The sequence below is a fragment of the Trachypithecus francoisi genome, unplaced genomic scaffold, assembly GCF_009764315.1.
Source record: "Trachypithecus francoisi isolate TF-2019V2 unplaced genomic scaffold, Tfra_2.0 Lachesis_group1, whole genome shotgun sequence".
NCBI lineage: Eukaryota > Metazoa > Chordata > Mammalia > Primates > Cercopithecidae > Trachypithecus > Trachypithecus francoisi.
Window position 1 is genome coordinate 176,748,251 of NW_022681454.1, and position 24,039 is coordinate 176,772,289.

General features: G+C 40.2%; 1 long non-coding RNA gene across 1 annotated transcript; it reads right to left on the minus strand.

Moving 5' to 3' along the window:
* Window positions 1-1,099: 1,099 nt before the first annotated feature.
* On the minus strand, window positions 1,100-22,309 carry LOC117084867. The gene is made up of 3 exons (XR_004437720.1): window positions 22,269-22,309; window positions 4,837-4,990; window positions 1,100-1,204 (listed from the first exon to the last, which is right to left on the minus strand). It is a non-coding gene; the product is annotated as an uncharacterized LOC117084867 (long non-coding RNA).
* Window positions 22,310-24,039: the final 1,730 nt, after the last annotated feature.

Sequence of the window (24,039 nt, forward strand, 5' to 3'; positions counted from 1 at the left end):
CAAAATTTCACATGAAAATAAAACTATAGACCAACATCTCTTATGAATAAATGTAAAAATCCTCAACAAAATATTAGCAAACTGAATTCAGCAACATAGAAAAGGATTATACACCATGACTAAATGAATTTTGTCCTAGGAATGCAAGGTTAGTTTAACATTCAAAAATCAATTGATGTAATACACTTAATCAATAGAATGAAGGGCAAAGACCACACGATTATCTCAATAGATGCAGAAAGAGCATTTGACAAAATCCAATAACCTTTCATGACAGAAACACTCAACAGCAATTCTACCCCTAGGAAAATTAAAACAGATGACCATTCATAAACAAGAATGTTAATAGCAGCATTATTCATCACAGTCAAAAAGTGAAAATAATCCAAATGTCCATCCATCGATGAATGGAGAAACAAAATGTAGTATGTCTATATAGTGGAATATGACTTATTGATGAGAAGGAATGGCATACTGATACATGCTATGACATAGATGACTTTGAAAACATTATGCTAAATAAAAGAAGCCAGTCATAAAAGAGCACATATTGTATGATTCCATTCATATAAAATGTCTAGCATATGAATGCCTGTAGAGACTCAAAGTAATTCGTGGCTACCTAGGGTTAGAGGGGGCTGTAAGGATTGAGAGGTGATACTTAAAGGGTATAAAGTTTATTTTGGAGGTGATGAAAATGTTCTAAAATTCATTGTCTTGATGATTGCATGATTCTGTAAACATGCAAAAAAGTAAACAATTTAAATGAATGAAAATGTATAATTTAAATGAATGTGAAAAGTAGAATTTAAATGGGTGAATTGTATCTTATAAAGCTGTTACCAAAAAATTTATTGCAGACATCATGACATGTTTACTCTAAAAGTACTTCAGAATGTATCTCCTAAGAACTGGCACTAAGAAGTTCTCTAAATAAATAAGTGTTTATTTTCTCTTATCCAGAGGTCTAGTGTGTCTGCTTGTGTGGGTGTCTTGTTTATGTGTATGTCTATGTGACTGTACAAGGAGGGTAACATCTCAGGCCCTTCACTGTTTCAGAGCCAGCAGTACATGAAACCCTTCTAAACACTTACCCAAGATGTAGTCCAGACTTTCTCAAAGGACTGTCCAAGTGAGGATGGCATTTTTCAGCCCTCTTCAGTGAATGACTCCATTTATTTGGGTGTGCCCAAATGACATCACTCTTGCAAAAGAAATGAGATAAAAAATAATGAGTAGGCCAGGCATGGTGGTTCATGCTTGTGATCCCAGCTCCTTGGGAGGCTGACGTGGGAGAATCACTTGAGCCCAGGACTTCAAGACCAGCCTGGCCAACATGGCCAAATCCTGTCTCTACAAAAAAATAAAAATTAGCCGGGCATGGTGGCACGTGCCTATGGTCCAGCTATTCGGGAGGCTGAGGTGAGAGGATCACTTGAGTCTGGGAGGTCAAGGCTGCTGAGCTGAGATCATGCCATTGCACTCCAGCCTGGGCAACAGAGCAAGACCCTATCTCAAAATAATAATAATAATAATATTAATAACGTGTAAAATTTTCTCCTCATTTGCTGTTATTAGTCCATTTTCACACTGCTGATAAAGACATACCCAAGACTGGGAAGAAAAAGAGGTTTAATTGGATTCACAGCTCCACGTGGCTGGGGAGGCCTCAGAATCATGGCTGAAGGGAAAGGCATGTCTCACATGGCAGCAGACAAGAGAAGAGCTTGTGCAAGGAGACTCCTGTTTTTAAAACCATCAGATCTCGTGAGACTTATTCACTATCATGAGAACAGCAAGGGGAAGACCCTCCTCCATGATTTAATTACCTCCCTCTGGGTCCCTCCCATGATACATGGGAATTCAGGATGAGATTTGGATGGAGACACAGCCAAACCATATCACTTGCTTAAGAGAAAATCTTTAACTATGGACTTGTCATTCCATCATTCCTGTCAGCCTGAGTTGCTGAATGATGTGTGGAGGAGAGTCACCTGTCAACCCAGAAAACATGCTCTGAACTCAGACTCGAACGCAAATTAGGCTGCTCCCTTGTTGGCCTCACCACATTTTTGTGTCCTGCACTACAGCAGGCAGTGCAATCCTAACAGAGTCGTCTTCAGACTCACAAAGGAAGAAAGCTGCTCTTCTGTGTTCTCCCTGCATTCCCTCCTCCAGTGTGTCTTCAGAAAGATAAATGCCTCCTCTGAAGCTATGGCTCCTGATAGTCATCAATTTGCAGAATATTTACCTCAGAAGCCAGGAGGATTTTCAGCAGCTACCTGACAAGGAAAAGGACCTCTTGGCTGGCACCCAACCACGGTCCTACACCTTAATCTTTGACTCTCCTGCCACACACGCCTTCCAGGGGATGGCTCCTTCCTCATCTTGGCAAGCCTATGTCTGGTCTCCCGTAGAAGCAAGTGCTAGGCACTGCCACTCCTACTGTGACAACAGGCTAAAGTCAATTTTCCAAGCAAATATGCCATGAGTAAATATTGATTCTAGACCTCAGTATTTCTTCTTTTACTGTTATATTTATTTAATCCTGCATGTCCGCAAGCAGATTTAGTCCATGTGCACAGGGTAACTGCACTAATTCCTGTGGTACCAGGAGGGCTTCTTGACAAGTCTCCATTGACAAGAAGACCTCATGCTCCTTCTTCTATCACAAAAAAGTGGAAGTGGTTCAATGTGGTGGCTCAGATATGCAATTCCAGCACTTTGGGAGGCTGACGCAGGAGAATTGCTTGAGCCCAAGGGTTTGAGACTAGTCTGGGTAACATAACCAGATCCCATCTCTATAAAAAATAAAATTTTAAAAATTAGCCAGGCGTGGTGGCACGCACCTGTAGTCTCAGCTGCTCTGGAGGCTGCGGTGGGAGGATCGCTTGAGCTCAGGAGTTTGACACTGCAGTGAGCCATGGCTATGTACTGCACTCTAGCCTGGGGACAGAGTGAGACTTTGCCTCCCCTGGAAGGAAAGAAGGACGGAAGGAAGGAGGGAAGGAGTGGGGAGGTAGGGAGGGAGGAAGGGAAGGGAGAGAATGAAGGAAGGAAGGAAGGAAGGAAGGAAGGAAGGAAGGAAAAAGGGAAGTAAAAAAGGAAGGCAGGGTGGGAGGGAAAAAAGGAAGGAAGAAAGGAAGGAAGGAAAAAGGAAGGAAAGAAGGAAAAAGGAAAGGAAAAAAGGAAGGGGGGAAAAAGGAAGGGAAGGAGAGAGAGAAAAAAGGAAGGAAGGAAGGAAAGAGAGACAGAAAGAAAGAGAGAAGAAAGAAAAGAAAGAAAAAGGAAGGAAGGAAGGACAAGAAAGAAAGAGAGAGAAAAAGAAAGAAAGAAGTGGAAGTAGCTTCGCTTTTCCCACTAGCATCTGGCATATGCTTGAGGCATTTCGAAGCACTCTAGGGTTCTCATGGAAGACTATTTTTAAACTATCTGAGCGATGGCAAGAAGGGTGGATGTTTTTGAACACGTATTCTTATTACTAGAAAATTTCCAGGGTTGCTGAAATTACATTACAGTCTTAAAATCCTTTTTGTGTGTTTATGGACAAAAATGGCTTAGGTAGTCAGAATCCAATATAAAGCCACATGCAACTATATTTCCTAATATTAATATTCTGTGGAATAAGGTGACATTAGAAAGAGATTAGTTCCTGCTAGACACACGTTTTTACATAAACGAATGTCTGATCCTATAGTTTCACGGCAGACCTTTATGGCTGCAAATCAAAAAAGCACAGTGTAGACTCATCTTGCCTCTTCCTGTGTGCCCTAAACAAACCGTAACCTTGAATCACGATTTCATTATCACAGACAGTAGAATTCCATCAAACATCTGGAGCACCAACTGTGTCAAAGTTATGAAGGTAAAACCGAATTCTCAGTTTACATGTTTCACGCAATAATCTGCAAATATATTTCTTCAATCTCCAAAAACTTATAAATATTTAATGCCACAGAGGCTTTTCTAATGCTCAGGTGAGAATAAGTCACCTTTGCTTTTTAGACTAAATTTTAGACTGAAACTCATAAATCACAAGGACTGTCAGTGAAGGCCACATAGTCATCTTTCCTTTAGTCTAAACAAAAAGCCCTGGGAATGGGTCTCAGAAGAAAAATCTTCGAAGACGCGTGGAGAAGCCCCAAAATATATTCCTGTGCATCTCTATAATTAGTGTTATATCTACCTACTGCTGTTGCATAAGTTGTATATTTTATCACACTAGAGGCTTTTTAAGAGGTGATATTTCACTGCATATAAGTTTAAAACAACACATTTTCTGTAGTCAATAAGTTATTAGCCTCTGAGACCCATAAGAGAAATTCTGAATTGACAATTTTCCTCCAGAAAAGGTAGGAAAGAAGAACCCTGGCAAGTAATAATTTAATAATTGTTCTTCTGTGTAACACTCAATACATCCAGTTTTTTTCTCTAACCAAGATCTATAAATACAATAAAAGTAAATGATATTTCATCACAGAACATATTTTACATATATTCTGGCTAAAGACCAAATATAATCTAATTTTCACAGTAAGTGGAGAATAATTGGCAAAGTCATGTGTCTTAACATTTTATTGGGTTTTATTTTTAAAGACCGAAAAAAATTGTGAAGGAAACAATTTTTATGAAGTCTATCAACACCAAAAAATGTGCTTGTAAAAGCTGGATCTGGTCTGAAACAGAATATATGAAAGGCAAGTTCATGAAAATGCATGAACTATAAAAATGTTTTTCATTACTGGTAGGTAGTCCGCCAGAAACCCACTGTTAAATTAATAATTAACCCTGAAAAGAGAAAACTAAAAGCAAATAAAGTAAATATGTGGCACTTACCGACCAACACTAGACAAGCTGAGTCTGAACAATTTTCTAGCTTATTTTGCTCCCAGTTTTTCCACTCGGAACATCACAATCTTAAGCGGGATGCTCAGGCAGGAGCTTCTCAGGCAAGCAGCCTTTATCCTACAGGAGCTCTGTACCATGGCACCTAATGAGGTTTATGAAAAGAATTGATAAGATAACCTACCCTCACTTTGTAGTGAGAATTTGGAGGCTGAGCTTGGTGTCTGACGCCTGTAATCTCAGCACTTTGGGAGGCTGAGGCAGGAGGATCGCCTGAGCCCAGGAGTTCAAGGCTGCAGAGAAGCATGATCGTGCCACTGCACTCCAGCCTGAGCAACAGAGCAAGGCACTGTCTTAGAAGATTGTGGCTGGGCACAGTGGCTCATGCCTGTAATCTCAGCACTTTGGGATGCCAAGGTGGGTGGATCAAGAGGTCAGGAGATCGAGACCATCCTGGATAACACAGTGAAACCCCATCTCTACTAAAAATACAAAAAATTAGCCAGCCGTGGTGGCACGTGCCTGCTTAGGAGGTTGAGGTAGTAGAATCTCTTGAATCTGGGAGGCGGAGGTTGCAGTGAGCCAAGATCTTGCCGCTGCACTCTGGCCTGGGTGACAGAGCAAGACTTTGTCTTAAAAAAAAAATTGTACATTTATTACTAACTTAAGCATCAATACGTACAACTTTGAAGAAGGCTCTGTCAAGTCTTATCATCAACTTCCAGTTCCTCTACACTGAAAATTCTGGAATGATTTTCAGTGTTTTCTGTTTATTTGGCTTGGCAACTCAGTCTCTCTGTCTCTGTCTCTCTCTCTTTCTCTCTCCCTCTCTCTTTCCTTGCCTAACTTCCTCCCTCCCTGTCAAATCTTTCATTCTGTCAATGACCACTTTGAAATAACCAGCTTTACTCTGCAAGCTACAGTGATAGGAAGGCAGTTGAAATCCCGTTGTGGGAGTTTAGTCGCCTCAGATTCAGGATCTGAGTTGAAAATCGAATTTCTGCTATTGCTCCTGACTCACTTAAGCACTACTCAGAAAATATTTGCTGAGCTAGGCACTCTGTTCTAGTCACTCAAGATACAGCAGTGAACAAAAGAGTCTTTGCTCACACAGAGCTTATATTCTAGCTGGGGGATTCAAGAGAGTAAACAAATACGTAATACCCTGGGTGGTTGGAAATGCTGTGAAGAAAAATAAAGCAGGGGAGGGAACAGAACATGAAGTGCAGGGGCTGAGGTGGTTTACAATGGACCGGTCAGAGAAGGCTCTGCGATGCGCTGACGTCTGAGAAGAGAGCTGGAGAAGAGCAGGTGAGTCCGGCAGATTCAGGCAGAGAGAACCAAGCACTGGGGTGAGCAAGTGCACAGGCTCGAAGGCAGGTGTGTGCCGGGCTGTTCAAGGAACAAGAAGGAAATAAAAATGGCCGACGCAGCGTGACTCGGGGAAGGAAGGGGCAATGAATGAAGAAGGGAACCTGGAGCCAGGTAATGGCGGGACTTAGACAATGGTAGGGATTTAGAGCTTTACTCTGAGAGAGGTGGGAAACCCGCTGAGAATCTTCAACAAAGGAGCGGCACAATCTGACTTCTGTTGTCAAAAGATTACCCTGGAAGGTATGTGAAAAAATAGATTGGAGGCCGGGCGCGGTGGCTCAAGCCTGTAATCCCAGCACTTTGGGAGGCCGAGACGGCGGATCACGAGGTCAGGAGATCGAGACCATCCTGGCTCACACAGTGAAACCCCGTCTCTACTAAAAATACAAAAAACTAGCCGGCGAGGTGGCGGGCGCCTGTAGTCCCAGCTACTCGGAGGCTGAGGCAGGAGAATGGCGGGAACCCGGGAGGCGGAGCTTGCAGTGAGCTGAGATCCGGCCACTGCACTCCAGCCCGGGCGACAGAGCAAGACTCCGCCTCAAAAAAAAAAAAAAAAGAAAAAAGAAAAAAGAAAAAATAGATTGGAGAGTTACAAGGATAGACTCAGAGATATGAGTTAAAAGGCTATTGCAACGCTGCCATTTTTAACTCTATTGGAGTAATTAGTGCTGGCCTTGTCCTCCTACTGTCAACAATTGGAAAACTGAACAAAGGTCTAACACGCTTCATATCACATTCAAATTTTCTATCAGACTTAGACACTGGACAAGAGATTTTTCACAGGACTTTGATATGTGATAAAAAGGGGAAAAAACAGGTTAAGTCCTACACCTCAGCTGTCTGCTTGGAGGTATTTTTTGGACTGTGCTGCAGGGAGAGAGAATCCAAGCAATATATGGGGATTTCATTAAGTGAGATAAGGGGGCCTCAAGCAGCAGGAATTTGCCAGGCAGAATACTGAGGGGTAGGATCTGTACAGATAAAGAGATATAGAAATCAACAGAGGGATTCCCTTGATTCTATTGCTGAATATTCATATGTCCATGGATGGGCCCGGCAAGGGTCTCCTGAGGAGCTGTAAGCCAAGCAATTCTCAGAGCTCACACTGGGCTGGGAGATCATGAAAACATGCCAGCCAGGCACAGTGGCTCATACCTATAATCCCAGCACTTTTGGAGGCCAAGGTTTGTGGATCACTTGAACCCAAGAGTTCAAGACCAGTCTGGACAACATGGTGAAACCCCATCTCTACTAAAAATATAAAACTTAGCCAGGTGTGGTGGCATGCACGGGTAGTCCCAGCTACTTGGGAAGCAAAGCAGAGAGGATTGCTTGAGCCCCGAGGCAAAGGTTGCAGTGAGCCAAGATTGCATTGCACCACTGCACCCCAGCCTGGACGACAGAGCAAAAACCCCATGCCAACCAGTGCGGAAAAACCTCACTAACATCTAGGGCATTAGTAAGACGATGCTTTAGATCCGGAGCTAAACTAGGCCTAGAGCCAGGACTATTGTTGATCTACCCCAGCAAAAGCCTGAGACAAGCCCCAAAAGGTTCTTCACCAAAAGATGAAGCTGAACTGCAAGTTTCTTAACTACCTGCCAAAATAAATGTCAACACATCTTAAAGAAATTTAGCAAAACCAAGACATGAACAATGTACTATTCAAAATTTTCAGTATCCAAGAAAAAATTACTAGACATGCAAGGGAGAAAAGTCAGTCAATAAGAAGCTAGAAATATAGTGGCCTCCTCTTCTCCACAAAGGATGCATTTTATGACCAACCCCCACCCTGCCACTTCTGCGGTGGATGCCTGAAACCACAGATAATACCAAACCCTATGCATACTATGTTTTCACCTATACATATAACCTATGAGAAAGTTTAATTTATAAATTAGGCACAGTCAGAGATTAACAGCAATAACTAATAATAAAATAGAACAATTATAGGAATGTACTGTCATACAAGTTATGTGAATGTGGTCTCTCTCTTTCTCAAAACATGTCATTGTACTACACTCAGCCATCTTCTTATGATTTGCCAATCTGATAACTGAGACAGCTACCAAGTGACTCATAGGCAGGCAGCATATAAAGCTGAGATACACTGAATAAAGGGATTATTCATATCCTGGGCAGGACAGAGCAGGACAGTGGGAGGCTCCATCATGCTACTCAGAATGGCACATAATGTAAAGCATGTGAATTGTTTCTTTCTGGAATTTTTCCTTTAATATTTTAGACCACAGTTGACCATGGATAACTGAAACTGTGGAAAATAAACTGTGGATAAGTGGGGGGAACCACTGTAAAAGGCAAATTAAATGAAAGTAACTAGAGGAAAGGGAATAATAAAGATAAGAGTATAAATCGATGAAATACCAATTGGCATCCAATAGAGAAAGTTAATAAATCCCAAAGCTGGTTCTTTGAAAGTATCAGCAAAGTTGATAAACATATAGTTAAATTGCCAAAAGTAAAAATGAAAAAGGACAGAAAACTGGGCCAAACTGTGTCCTCCCAAAATCCAGATGTGAAAGCCCTCATCCCCAGTGCTACTGTATTTGGAGATACAGCCATTGAGGAAATAATTAAATGAGGTCATAAGATTGAAGCCTTATACAAAAATTAACCAGGCATGGTGATGCATGCCTGTAATCTCAGCCACTCGGGAGGCTGAGGCAGGAGAATCGCTTGAACCTGGGAGGCGGAGGTTGCAGTGAGATGAGATCACACCATTGCACTCCAGCCTGGGTGACAGAGCCAGACTCTGCCTCGGAAAAAAAAAAAAAAAAAAAAGATTGAGGCCCTAAACCAATAGCACTAGTGATCTTACAAGAAGAGGAAGAGATGCCAGAGCTCTCCCTCTTTCTCCACACATGCATAGAAGAAAGACCCTAGAAGGACACAGTGAGACGGCAGCACTCTGCAAGCCAAGAGAGCCCTCCCCAGAAACCAAATTTTCTGGCACCTTGATCTTGAACTTCTAGTCGCCAGAACTGTGAGAAAATAAAGTTCTGTTATTTAAACCATCCAGTCTGTGGTGTTTTTTATGGCAGCCCAAGCTGATAATAATAATGATGATAATACATATTTCAGTACCAAGAGATGGAGTGCTACTGTAACAAACACCTAAAAATGTGGAAGAGACTTTGGAAATGGATAATGGGTAGAGGCTGAACGAGCTTTGAGGTGCATGCTAGAAAAAGCCTAAATTGCCATGAAAAGACTTTAGTAGAAATATGGACGTTACAGTGATTCTGGTGAGAGCTCAAGAAGAGGAGAGGATAGCTGTAGAGAAAGTGAAAGCTTCTATCATCTTAGAGAATATATATCATCATGAATAGAACGTTAATAGAAATGGATATTAAATATGCCTCTGGCCAGAAAGAGATCATCATGGCGGATGGCAGGCAGGACTAGATTGCAGCTCCAACTCGGACAGACAGCAGCCTACGGAGACTCGCATCATCAATTTTAGCTCCAGAACAACTGCAAGAACAAACCAGCAATCCCCAGAGGACCCACAGACCCTCTGAAGGAAGCAGGCTGCTCCTGCAGGACTGGAAGACACCCCAAATACTGTGAATGCCCAAACTGTGAAAGTGATAAAGGGAGACCCTTCACCCCAAACACACACCCCCACTGAGGTAACAGAAGGTCTAGATTGCAGGAGAAGTTTCTGACCTTACTTGGAGGCTGAGTCAATTTAGAGCTGAGCAAAATACAGGGGTAGAGGAAGCAGCGGGAAAGGCCCTGGGAGTTCGCTGGGTCCCCAAGCAGGCCATTCCTGCCTGGTACCACAGGGATCTTTCGGGAGGGCGGCCAGAGGCACAGGGGAAAATGCCACAGGAAGAAGGAAGTCTCCAGCTGAACTTTGTAACAATTTGAATTGGCTGAGAAGCCCCCTGACCAGAACTTGGGGGAGGGTGCACATCCGGTGTGCAGACTCCACAGGCGGGGCAAGAACCAAAGCTCTTTTCTTTCGCAGCTGGGAGGCACGTAGCCTGGGGCAAGTTCTCAACCCCTGCTCACCCACTGCCTGGAAACAGACTCGGGGCTCTTAGCGGGGCATAGTGGAAGTGAGACCAGTCCTTTGGATTGCGTGGGAGCTGGGTGAGGCCTGTGACTGCCAGCTTTCCCCCCACTTCCCTGACAACCTGCATGACTGATAGAGGCAGCCATAATCCTCCTTAGGTAAGCAACTCCACTGACCTGGGAACACCTGGGAACCTCACCCCCAACCCCCACAGCAGCTGCAGCAAGACCCACCCAGTGAGAGTCTGAGCTCAGACCCACCTATCCCTGGCCCCACCTGATGGGCCTTCCCTACCCACCCTGGTAGCTGAAGACAAAGAGCATATACTCTTGGGAGTTCTATGGCCCTGCCCACCATCAGCTTCTCACCATACTACCACAGCTGATGTTCTCTGGAAAGCGCCACCTCCCCACAGGAGGCCAATCAGCACAAAAATAGAACATTAAACCACCAAAACTAAGAACCCTCACAGAGTCCATTTCACCCTCCTGCCACCTCCACCAGAACAGCTGCTGGTATTCACAGCTGAGAGACTCATTGATGATTCGCATCACAGGACTCTCTTGCTGGGTGGCTAGACCCAGAAGAGAGATAACAATCACTACAGCTTGGCTCACAGGAAGCCACATCCATAGGAAAAGCAGGGAAGTACTATCAGGGAAAACCCTGTGGAACAAAAGAATCTAAACAACAGCCTTCAGCTCTAGACCTTGCCTCTGTCAGAGCCTACCCAAATAAGAAGGAACCAGAAGACCAACTCTGGTAATATGACAAAACAAGGCTCGTTAATACCCCCCCACCCCAAAATCACACTAGCTCACCAGCAATGGATCCAAACCAAGAAGAAATCCCTGATTTACCTGAAAAAGAATTCAGGAGGTTAGTTATTCAGGTAATCAGGGAGGCACCAGAAAAACGCAAAGCAAGGAAATCCAAAAAATTATACAATAAATGAAGGGAGAAATATTCGAGGAAATAGATAACATAAAGAAAAAACAAACCTTTGGGAAACATTGGACACACTTATAGAAACGCAAAATGCTCTGGAAAGTCTCAGGAACAGAATTGAACAACAAGAAAGAAATTCAGAGCTCGAAGACAAGGTCTTTGAACTGACCCAATCCAACAAAGACAAAGAAAAAAGAACAGGAAAATACGAACAAAGCCTCCAAGAAGTCTGGGATTATATTAAACAACCAAACCTAAGAATAATTGGTGTTCCTGAGGAAGAAGAGAAATCTAAAAGTTTGGAAAACATATTTGGGGGAATAACTGAGGGAAACTTCCCTGGTCTTGCTAGAGACCTAGACATCCAAAGACAAGAAGCACAAAGAACACCTGGGAAATTCATTGCAAAAAAGTTCATCACGGCACAGTGTCATCAGGATATCTAAAGTTAAGACAAAGGAAAGAATCTTTAGAGCTGTGAGACAAAAGCACCAGGTAACTCATAAAGGAAAGCCTATCAGATTAATAGCAGACTTCTCAGCAGAAACCCTACAAGCTAGAAGTCATTGGGGCCCTCTCTTCAGCCTCCTCAGACAAAACAATTATCACTCAAGAATTTTGGATCCAGTGAAATTAAGCATCATATCTGAATGAAAGATACAGTTTTTTTCAGACAAACAAATGCTGAGAGAATTCACCACTATCAAGCCACCACTATAAGAATTGCTAAAAGGAGCTCTAAATCTTGAAACAAATCCTGGAAACACATCAAAACAGAACCTCTTTAAAGCATAAACCACACAGAACCTATGAAACAAAAACACAATTTAAAAAGCAAAAATGAAAAGGAAAAAACCAAGGTACACAGGCAATAAATAGCACAATGAATGCAATGGTACCTTACATCTCAATACTAACATTGAATATAAATGGCCTAAATGCTCCACTTAAAAGATACAGAACCGGCTGGGCACAGTGGCTCGTGCTTTTAGTCCTAGCACTTTGGGAGGACAAGGCAGGCGGATCACCTGAAGTCAGGAGTTTGAGATCAGCCAGGCCAACATGGTAAAATTCTGTTTCTACTAAAAATACAAAAATTAGCCAGGCGTGGTGCACATGCCTGTAATTCCAGCTACTCAGGAGGCTGAGGCAGGAGAATCGCTTGAACCCAGGAGATAAAGGTTACACTGAGCTGATATCATGCCACTGCATTCCATCCTGGGTGACAGAAGAAGACTCCATCTCAAAAAAAAAAAAAAGATAAGAACTCACCAACCAACTATCTGCTGCCTTCAGGAGACTTACCTAACACATAAGGACTCACATAAACTTAAAGGGGTGGAAAAAGGCATTCCATGCAAACGGACGCCAAAAGTGAGCAAGTGTAGCTACGCTTACATCAGACAAAACAAACTTTAAAGCAACAGCAGTTAAAAGAGACAAAGAGGGACATTACATAATGGTAAAAGGCCTTGTCCAACAGGAAAATATCACAGCCCTAAACATATATGCACTTAACACTGGCATTCCCAAATTTATAAAACAATTACTAATAGACCTAAGAAATGAGATAGACAGCAACACAATAATAGTGGGGACTTCAATACTCCACTGACAGCACTAGACAGGTCATCAAGACAGAAAGTCAACAAAGAAACAATGGATTTAAATTATACCTTGGAACAAATGGACTTAACAGATATATACAGAATGTTTCATCCAACAACCTCAGAATACGTGCTCTATTCAACAGCACATGGAACTTTCTCCAAGATAGCCCATACAATAGGCCACAAAACGAGCCTCAATAAATTTAAGAAAATTGAAATTATATCACTCTCTCAGACCACAGTGGAATAAAACTGGAAATCAACTCCAAAAGGAACCTTCAAAAGCATGCAAATACATGGAAATTTAAAAACCCACTCCTGAATGAGCATTGAGTCAAAAACAAAATCAATATGGAAAATTTAAAAATTTCCAAACTGAACAACAATAATGATACAAGCTATTAAAATCTCTGGGATACAGCAAATGCAGTGCTAAGAGGAAAGTTCATAGTCCTAAACACCTACATCAAAAAGACTGAAAGAGCACAAACTGACACTCTAAGGTCACACCTCAAGGAACTAGAGAAACAAGAACAAACCAAACCCAAAACTAACAGAAGAAAGAAAATAACCAAGATCAGAGCAGAAATGAATGAAATTGAAACAACAACAAATACAAAAGATAAATGAAACAAGAAGTTGGTTCTTTGAAAAGATAAATAAAATTGATAGACCATTAGCAAGATTAACCAAGAAAAGAAGGGAGAAAATCCAAATAACCTCATTGAGAAACGAAACAGGAGATGTTACAGCTGCTACCACTGAAATACAAAAGGTCATTCAAGGCTACTGTGAACACCTTTATGCACATAACCTAGAAAACCTAGAAGAGATGGATGAATTCCTGGAAAAATACAACCCTCCTAGCTTAAATCATGTAGAATTAGATACCCCAAAAAACCAATATCAAGCAGTGAGATTGAAATGGTAATCAAAAAATTACCAAGAAGAAAAAGTCCAGGACCACATGGATTCACAGAATTCTACTGGACATTCAAAGAAGAATTGGTACCAATCCTTTTGACATTATTCCGCAAGATAGAGAAACCCTCCCTAATTCATTCTATGAAACAAGCATCACCCTAATACCAAAACCAGGAAAAGACATAATCAAAAAAGAAAACTACAAACCAATATTCCTGATGAACATAGATGTTAAAATCCTTAATAAAATACTAGCTAAGCAAATCCAACAACATATCAAAAAGATAATCCACTATGATCAAGTGGGTTTCCTACCAGGGATGCAAGAACGGTTTAACATACACAAGTCAATAAATTTTTGATACCACATAAATGGAATTAAAAACAAAAATCACATGATCACCTCCATAGATGCAGAAAAAGCATTCAACAAAATCCAGCATCCCTTTATGATTAAAACTCTTAACAAAATTGGCATACAAGGGACATACCTCAATATAATAAAAGCCATCTATGACAAACCCACAGTCAACATAATACTGAATGGGGAAAGGTTGAAAGCATTCCCTCTGAGAACTGGAACAAGACAAGGATGCTCACTCTCACCACTCCTCTTCAATCTAGTACTGGAAGTCCTAGCCAGAGCAATCAGACAAGAGAAAGAAATAAACGGCATCCAAATCTGTTAACAGGAGGTCAGACCGTCACTGTTAGCTGATGATACGATCATTTACCTTGAAAACTCTAAAGACTTCTCCAGAAAGCTCCCAGAACTGATTAAAGAATTCAGCAAAGTTTCCAGATAAAGATTAATGTACACAAATCAGTAGCTCTTCTATATACCACCAGCGACCAAGTGGAGAATCAAATCACAAACTCAACCTCTTTTACAATAGCTGCAAAAAAATAAAATACTTAGGAATATACCTAACCAAGGAGTCAAAAGACCTCTACAAAGAAAACTACAAAACACTGCTGAAAGAAATCATAGATGACACAAGCAAATGGAAACACATCCCATGCCTATGGATGGGTAAGAATCAATATTGTGAAAATAACCATACTGCCATAAGCAATCTACAAATTGAATGCAATCCCCATCAAAATACCACCATCATTCTTCACAGAATTATAAAGAACAATTCTAAAATTCACATGGAACCAAAAAAGACCTCGCATAGCCAAAGCAAGACTAAGCAAAAAGAAAAATCTGGAAGCATCACACTACCTGATTTCAAACTATACTATAAGGCCATAGTCACCAAACAGCATGGTACTGGTATAAAAATAGGCACACAGACCAATGGAACAGAATAGAGAACCCAGAAATAAACCCAAATACTTACAGCCAAGTGATATTCAACAAAGCAAACAAAAATATAAAGTGGAGAAAGGACATCCTTTTCAACAAATGATGCTGGGATAATTGGCTAGCCACCTATAGGAGAATGAAACTGGATCGTCATCTCTCACCTTATACAAAAATCAACTCAAGATAAAGGACTTAAACCTAAGACCTGGAACAATAAAAACTCTAGAAGATAACATTGGAAAAACCCTTCTAGACATTGACTTAGGCAAGGATTTCATGACCAAAAACCCAAAAGCAAATGCAATAAAAACAAAGATAAATTGCTGGGACCTAATTAAACTAAAGAGCTTTTGCACAGCAAAAGAAACAGTCAGCAGACGAAACAGACAACCCACTGAGTGGGATAAAATCTTCACAATCCATACATCTGACAAAAAACTAATATCTAGAGTCTACAACGAACTCAAACAAATCAGTAAGAAAAAAAAATACCATCAAAAAGTGGGTTATGGACACGAATAGACAATTCTCAAAAGAAGATGCACAAATGGCCTACAAACATGAAAAAATGCTCAACATCACTAATGATCAGGGAAACGCAAATCAAAACCACATGCAATACCACCTTACTCCTGCAAGAATGGTCATACTCAAAAAATTTTTAAAAAGTAGATGTCATGGATGGCATGGATGTGGTGATCAGAGAACACTTCTACACTGCTGGTGGGAATGTAAACTTGTACAGCCACTGTGGAAAACTTTGAGGAGATACCTTAAAGAACTAAAAGTAGAACTACCATTTGATCCAGCAATCTCACTACTGGATATCTATCCAGAGGAAAAGAAGTCATTATACGAAAAAGATACTTACACACGCATGTTTATAGCAGCACAATTTGCAATTGCAAAATCATGAAACCAACCCAAATGCCCATCAATCAACGAGTGGATAAAGAAACTGGTGGCCAGATGCAGTGGCTCATGCCTGTAATTCCAGCACTTTGGGAGGCTGAGGTGGGTGGATCATGAGGTCAGTTCGAGACCAGCCTGGCCAACATGGTGAAACCCCATCTCTACTAAAGATTAAAAAACAAAAAAATTAGCTGGGCATGTGCCTGTAATCCCAGCTAGTCAGGAGGCTGAGGCAGGAGAATCGCTTGAACCCAGGAGACAGAGGTTGCAGTGAGCCAAGATCATGCCATTGCACTCCAACCTGGGCAACAGGGCAAGACTGTGTCTCAAAAAAGCAAAACAAAACAAAACAAAAAAACACACACACACACAAAAAAACTGTGGTATATATATATATATATATGATGGAATACTACTCAGCCATAAAACAAAATGAATTAAAGGCATTTGCAATGACCTGGATGATATTTGAGACTATTATTCAAAGTGGAGTAATTCAGGAATGGAAAACCAAACACTCTATGTTCTTACTGATATGTGGGAGCTAAGCTATGAGGATGTAAAGGCATAAGAATGATACCGTGGACTTTGGAGACTTGGGGGAAGGGTGTGAGGGGCGGGAGGGATAAAAGACTATAAATAGGGTACAATGTATACTGCTCAGGTGATGAGTGCACCAAAATTTCAACATCACCACTAAAGAACTTACTCATGTAACAAAATACCACCTGTACCCCAATAACCTATGGAAAACAAATTTAATGCTTCTGGTGAGGTTTCAAACACCAGTGAGGAACATGCTATTGGAAACTGAAGGAAAGAAAATCCAAGTGGCAGAGAATTTGGCTCAATGATGTTCTAGTGTTTTGTGGAAGGTAGAACTCGTGAGTGGTAACCTTGGATATCTAGCTTAGGAAATTACTAAGCAACATGTGGAAGGTTCAGCCTGGGTTCTCCTTACTGCTTGTAGTAAAATGTGAGAGCAGGGAGATGAATTGAAGAACAAATTGTTAGGCAAAAAGAAAACAGTACTTGAAGTTTTGGGAAATTCTCAACCTATCCATATTTCAAAAAATAAGAAAGTGTGTTTTGGAAAGAATGCCAAAAGTGTGACTATGCAATCACTCCATAAAGAGATTATCCATGAAGTTAATCAACCATTTCATCAAAAGCCAGGAATAGAGATGGGATTATACCAGAATAAACAATGTCAGTTTGGACCAAAGACAACAGAGATGGGATGAAATTAAAACCATGCTTTTGGACTCTTGGGATTCTATGTGATGAGACAGTAGAGCTATTTGGCTGATAACTTGCTTTCTCCTTCAAGAAAAGGGAAGAATGATCCCAAAGATGACTTAGAGATTATTAAGGTTTCCACTCCCATTACAGGATCAGAGTGCAAGACTGTTACCTCCTCAGTTTCAGAGGTAGGGCTGCCTTTCATGTTTCAGTAGGCCAGCCTGTCCCCACTCAGTACCTCAAGGGCAGGGCCTCCATTCATAACCAAGGTGGCAGAACCACAATCTGGTCATTTGGAGTGATACTGATGTCCCACTGGGTCCAGATAGCAGCGCATCCAAGCAAAGAGGATTATCCTTGAGCCCTAAGATCTCATAAATTTGCCTTGCTAGGTTTTGTAGTTGCTTGGGGCCCATAACCCCTTTCTTCCTTCCAGTTTCTCCCTTTTGGAATGGAAATGTCTATCTTATACCTGTCTCATCGTTGTATTTTGGAAGCACGTAACTTGTCTGTTTCACAGATTCACAGGTAAAAAGGAATTTTGCCTCAGGACAAATCACACCTGGAGTCTCACCCATGCCTGATTTAGATGATATTTAGATGAAACTTTGGACTTGGAATTGATACTGAAATTGGTTAAGACTTTTGAGGCTCTTGGTAGAGGATAAATGTATTTTGCATGCAAAAAAAAAAAAAAAAGCTTAAGTTTTGGGAGGCCAGAGGGCAGAATGTTACAAACTGAATTATGTTCCCCCCAAATTTATATGTTGAAGCCCTAGCTCCCCATGTGATGTTGTTTGGAGATAGGGCCTTTAAGGAGGTAACTTAGGTTAAATGAGGTCGTAAGGGTGGGGTTCTACTCCAAGAAGAGGAAGAGACACCAGAGATCTCTTTTTGTGTGCATACACAGAGGAAAGACCATGTGAGGACACAGTGAGAATGTGGCTGGGTGCAAGCCAGGGAAACAAGAGGCTACCAGAAACCAACCCTGATGGCACCTTAATCTTCGACTTCTAGCCTCCAAAAATGTGAGAAAGTAAATTTCTGTTGTTTCGGCCACACAGCCTATGGTATTTTGTCATGGCAGCCCTATCAGTCTAACACAAAAATCAAGATCATAAATATCAGGAATGAAAAAGGGAACATCACTACAGTCCCTATAGAAACCAAAAGAATAATACAAATATATTATAAACTTATAATAACAACTTAGATGAAGTGGACAAATGTCTTGAAAAATATAAATTACCAAAACAGATACAAGAAGAAATAAAAATCTGACTGGTCACATTAAAGAAATTGAACATATCCCAACAATTTTATTAGATGAGCATTACCTTGATGACAAAATTTATGAGAAAACAAAATTTTGACCAGTATTTGTCACAAACACAAATGAAAAAGTGCTTTAAAATTAGCAAATTGAAAATACAGCAATAGGGCCATACAGGTGCTGTGGCTCACACCTGTAATCCCACACTTTGGGAGGCCAAATCAGGTGGATCACTTGAGGTCAGAAGTTCAAGACCAGCTTAGCCAACATGGTGAAACCCCATCTCTACTAAAAAATACAAAAATTAGCTGTGCATGGTGGTGGACACCTGTAGTTCCAGGTACTTGGGAGGCCGAGGCAGGAGAATTGCTTGAGCCCAGGAGGCAGAGGATGCAGTGAGCTGAGATCACATTACTGCACTCCAGCCCGGGTGACAGATTAGAGATCTTGATAAATAGAGAGATATGCCTTGTTTATGTACTGTATAATGTTAAGGTGTTAATTCTCCCCAAATGGATCTATAGAATAAGCACAATCTCAGTCAAAATCCCAGAAGTTTCCTTTTTTTTTTTGAGATGGAGTCTCGCTCTGTCGCCCAGGCTGGAGTGCAGCCGCACGATCTCGGCTCACTGCAAGCTCCACCTCCTGGGCTCACGGCATTCTCCCGCCTCAGCCTCCTGAGTAGCTGGGACTACAGGTGCCGCCACCACGCCTGGCTAAGTTTTTGTATTATTTTTAGTAGAGATGGGGTTTCACCATGTTAGCCAGGATGGTCTCAATCTCCTAACTTTGTGATCCACCCTCCTCGGCCTCCCAAAGTGCTAGGATTAGAGGCGTGAGCCACCGCGCCCGGCCAACTCTTTTTTTGGTATAAATTGCCAAGCTGGTTCTAAAATATACAGAGAAATGAAAATACCTAGAAGAGTTAAAACTATTTTGAAAAAATTGAACAAATTTGGAGGACTTACTCTATGTGCTCTCAAGGTTTACTCTAAAGCTACAGTGATTAAGACAGCGTAGTTTTCATATAAGGATAGACATGTATCAATATATAGACATAGAGTCCAAAAATAAGCCCACATGTAGAAAAGATCTGCTAATCTTTGACAAAAGTGCCAAGGTAATCAAATGGGAGAAAAGAAAATCTTTTAACAAATGATATTGGAACAACTAGTTATCTATATGGGAAACAAAATAAACTTTAAACATAACTTCACACAATACAGAAAAACTAGCTTTAAATAAATCATATATCTAATTGTAAAAGCTAAAATTATAAATTTTCCAGGAGAAAGCCTTCATAATCTTGGGAAAGGCAAAGCTTTTATAGACAGGACATGGAATGCACTTAACACAAAAGAAAAGTTGGTAAGTTGGACATTATGAACAAACATTTCCATACTTCAAAAGACACAATGAATCAAATATAAGCCCTGGTAAAAATAAAAAATACAGAAAAAAGAAAAGAAAAGAAAAAAAACACAGTTAAGAAAATGAAAAGAACTACAGACTGGGAGAAATATTCACAATACATATATCTGACCAAGAATTGTATACAAATTATATAAAGACATCAACAATTCAATAATAAGGTTAAATAATTTTTAAAAGTAGACAAAAATGTTACACACTCACAAGATAAGATATAGGAATAGCCATAAAGTGTATAAAGAGATACTCAATATCATTAGTCATCAGGCAAATGTAGACTAAAGCCTCAGTGAAGCACTGTTATATATCCACTAAAATTGCTAAAATTAAAAATATGATCACACCAAGTGTCCGTGAGCATGCAGAACACTGAACATTGCTGGTAGAAATGTTAGATCATATAATCGATTATTTTGGAAAAGAACTCTGCAGAACTTTTAGAGATAAAATATAATCACTGAAACTAGAAACTTGGTGGAAAGTTAAACAAAAGATGATACACGTCTGAAAAGAAAATTCGTTATCCAGAAGATAGATTTAAAGAAATAACCAGAATATAGCACAAAGAGATCCATAGCTAAAAAATATGACAGAAGTTAGTGTGAGAAAGTACAACTCAACTGCCTAGACCTTCAGAAGGAGAAGATAGAGAGGGGAGAAGGGGAGAGACAGTATCAAATAGCCGGATTTCCCAGAAATTGGTCAATATATATATCAATCTCATATACAACCAACCCAACTGATAACAAGGAGGATAAATTAAAACAATGCACACCTAGGAACATCCAAACTGCAGAACACGAAAGAAAAAGAGAAGACTATATAATAAAAGTAATCAGAGAGAAAAGATGAATCACTTAGTTAGGAATGGCAATTATGCTGGCGACTTCTCAGCATCAACAATGTAACTCAAAAGACAGTGGAACCATGTTTTTGACATGCTGAGATAAAATATCTGTCAACCTACAATTATGTTCTTGGTAAAACAATCTTTCAAGAGAAGGGGTAAAATAAAGACCTTTTCAGGCAAACAAAAGCTGAACTTGACTTTAGGAGAATCACATGAAAGAAAATTTCAAGGACAAGAATAAGTTAAATTATTACAAAAGGAAGGTCTGAGATTCAAGGAATGGTGAGCGAAGATACTGGCAAATATCAAGTAAATATAAACAAATACTGAGAATAAAACAGTAAGAATGTTTATAGGGTAAAAGAAAAGTAAAAATACTGGACAGAAATAGTGTAGAAGTTGGAAGGGGTGATCAGGATTATAGCATTATAAGAACTTGTATTTTTTTATCAGAAGGTAAAGTTAGTGATTAAGTTTAGACTGTTAACCATGCATTTTAAGTAACTAAAGTTACTGCTAAAATAATAGACATCACAATATAACTTCTAAACTAATAGAGAAGGAAAAATAAATAATTCATAACAAAGAAAAGAGGCTAGGTGCAGTGGCTCACGCCTGTAATCCCAGCACTTTGGGAGGCTGAGGCAGGCAGATCACCTGAGGTCAGGAGTTCGAGACCAGCCTGGCCAACAGGGTAAAATCCCATCTCTACTAAAAATACAAAAATTAGCTGGGCTTGGTGGTGGGCACCTGTAATCCCAGCTACTTGAGAGGCTGAGGCAGGAGAATCACTTGAACTCAGGAGGCAGAGGCTGCAGTGAGCCAAAATCGTGCCATGGCACAGCTGGGTGACAGAACAAGACTCCATCTTAAAAAAGAAAAAGAAGAGCCAGGCACGGTGGCTCACGCTGTAATCCCAGCACTTTGGGAGGCTGAGGAGGGCGGATCACAAGGTCAGGAGATCGAGACCATCCTGGCTAACACAGTGAAACCACGTCTCTACTAAAAATACAAAAAATTGAGCCAGGAGAATGGCGTGAACCCCGGAGGTGGAGTTTGCAGTGAGCCGACATCGTGCCACTGCACTCCAGCCTGGGTGATAGAGCGAGACTCCATCTCAAAAAAAAAAAAAAAAAAAAAAAGGAAGAAGAAAAAAGAAAGGCAGAACAAATAGAAAATATACAACAAGATATAATAAGTGAATCCAATATAAATAGATAAAAATATAGTTAAGTGAAACCTCCCAATTAATATTGTTAAACCAGAAAAAATATATGAAATCAAGATATTTATAAAAGACTTATCTAAAACATAAGGATACAGTAATTAAAAAAAAAATGGGCTAAGCATAGTGGCTCATGCCGGTAGTCCCAGTGCTTTTGGAGGCTAAGGTGGAAGGATGATTTGAGACCAGGAGTTTGAGAACAGCCTGGGCAACATAGTGAGATCCTATCTCTGTCAAAAAATCAAAAATAAAAATATTAGCGAGGCATGATGGTACATACCTGTAGTCCCAGCTGCTCAGGAGGCTAAGGTGAGAAGGTTGCTTGAGCCCAGGAGTTTGAGATTATAGAGAGCCACTGCAATCCAGTCTGGGCAACAAAGCAAGACTCTGTCTATAAAAAAAAATGTATTTTAATCAAAAAAGTGAATAAAGATATACCAGGTAAATGTTAACCAAAACAATTCTGGGTAATGTTAGACATATGTTATACCTAATGATTAAGATTCTACTCATTAGGAAGATACAACGTTTCTCCACATATATATATACAACTAATAATATAGTTTCAAATAACATGAAGTAAAAAATTGACAGCTACAAGATATACTAACAAATCCATGATCATAGTTGAAGTTTTTCTAACATTTGTTTCAGTAATTGGTAGAGACAGATTTTTTTTTTAAGTCAGTAATAATGTGAAAAATTAGAATAGCACAATAGACAATTAGGATCTATGATTCGCTCTCTCTCTCAGAATATATATTCTTTTCAAGTATACATTTACCCATTTAGAGAAGTGACCACATGCTAGGCTTTAAGAAAACTTCAATAAATTCCAGCAGGTTGGTATTGTTCAGAATGTATTATTTGACCACTAGACAATTACACTGGAAATCAATAGCAAAAAAGGTAGAAAATCCTCATACCTTTAGAGATACAAAACATACTTCTAAAGAATTTCGCAGAAGCGAGAGACTGATGGAAATTTTATTTAGAATAGAATAATAAACTAGTACATATTAAAAATATATGAGATATAGTGGTATTGAGAGTGAGTTTGATAGCCTCAAATGCTTATACTGGAAAAAAAATCTCAAATGTATGACCTAGGCATCTAATTTATTGAGTTAGAAAAAAATAGCTGAATAATTCCCCAAAAGTAGAAGAAACAACATAATAAATATAAAAGCATAAATGCATAAAATAAAAAACATAGTTCCAAGATAGAGAATTAACAAAGCTAAAAATTTGGTCTTTGACAAGACGAATAAAATAGACAACAGTAAGATTAATGAAACAGAAAGAGAGAGACATATAAACTAAGAATTAATATGCACATATCTCTAGAGGCTGGAGAGGAAATATTATAAGATAAGAACAAATTTGGGACAATCAGTTTAAAAACTTAGAGGAAATGAATATATCCTATTATGAGCTGAACTATGTTCCCTCCAAATTCATATGTCAAGGTCCTAACCCCCTCAGAATATGCCTGTATTTGGCAATAGGGTCTTTAAAGAGGCCATTAAGTATAAATGAGATCATCAGAGTGGCCCATAATCCAACAGGATTGTTGTCATAAGAGGGGATAAGGACACAGATACACACAGAGGAAACACCAAGTGAAGACATGGAGAGAAGGTGGCCAACTGCAAGCCAAAGAGAGAGGCCTCGGGAGAAACCAACCCTGCCAACACCTTGATCTCGGACTTCCAGCCTCCGGAACTGTGAGGAAACACATTTCTGTTGTTTCAGTCATGCTGTCTGTGGCAGTCCTAGCAAACTAATACATAAACTTAGAAAAAGTCTCAACCATTAGCAAAAGTAAATTTGTCATTTACAAGTCTTGTATTGCCCGGAGAGGTGGCTCATGCCTATAATCTCAGCACTTTGGGAGGCCGAGGCAGGTGGATCACGAGGTCCGGAGTTCAAGACTAGCCTGGCCAACAGGGTGAAACTCCGTCTCTATTAAAACACAAAAGTTGGCCAGGCATGGTGGCAGGCACCTGTAATCCCAGCTACTTAGGAGGCTGAGGCAGGAGAATCGCTGG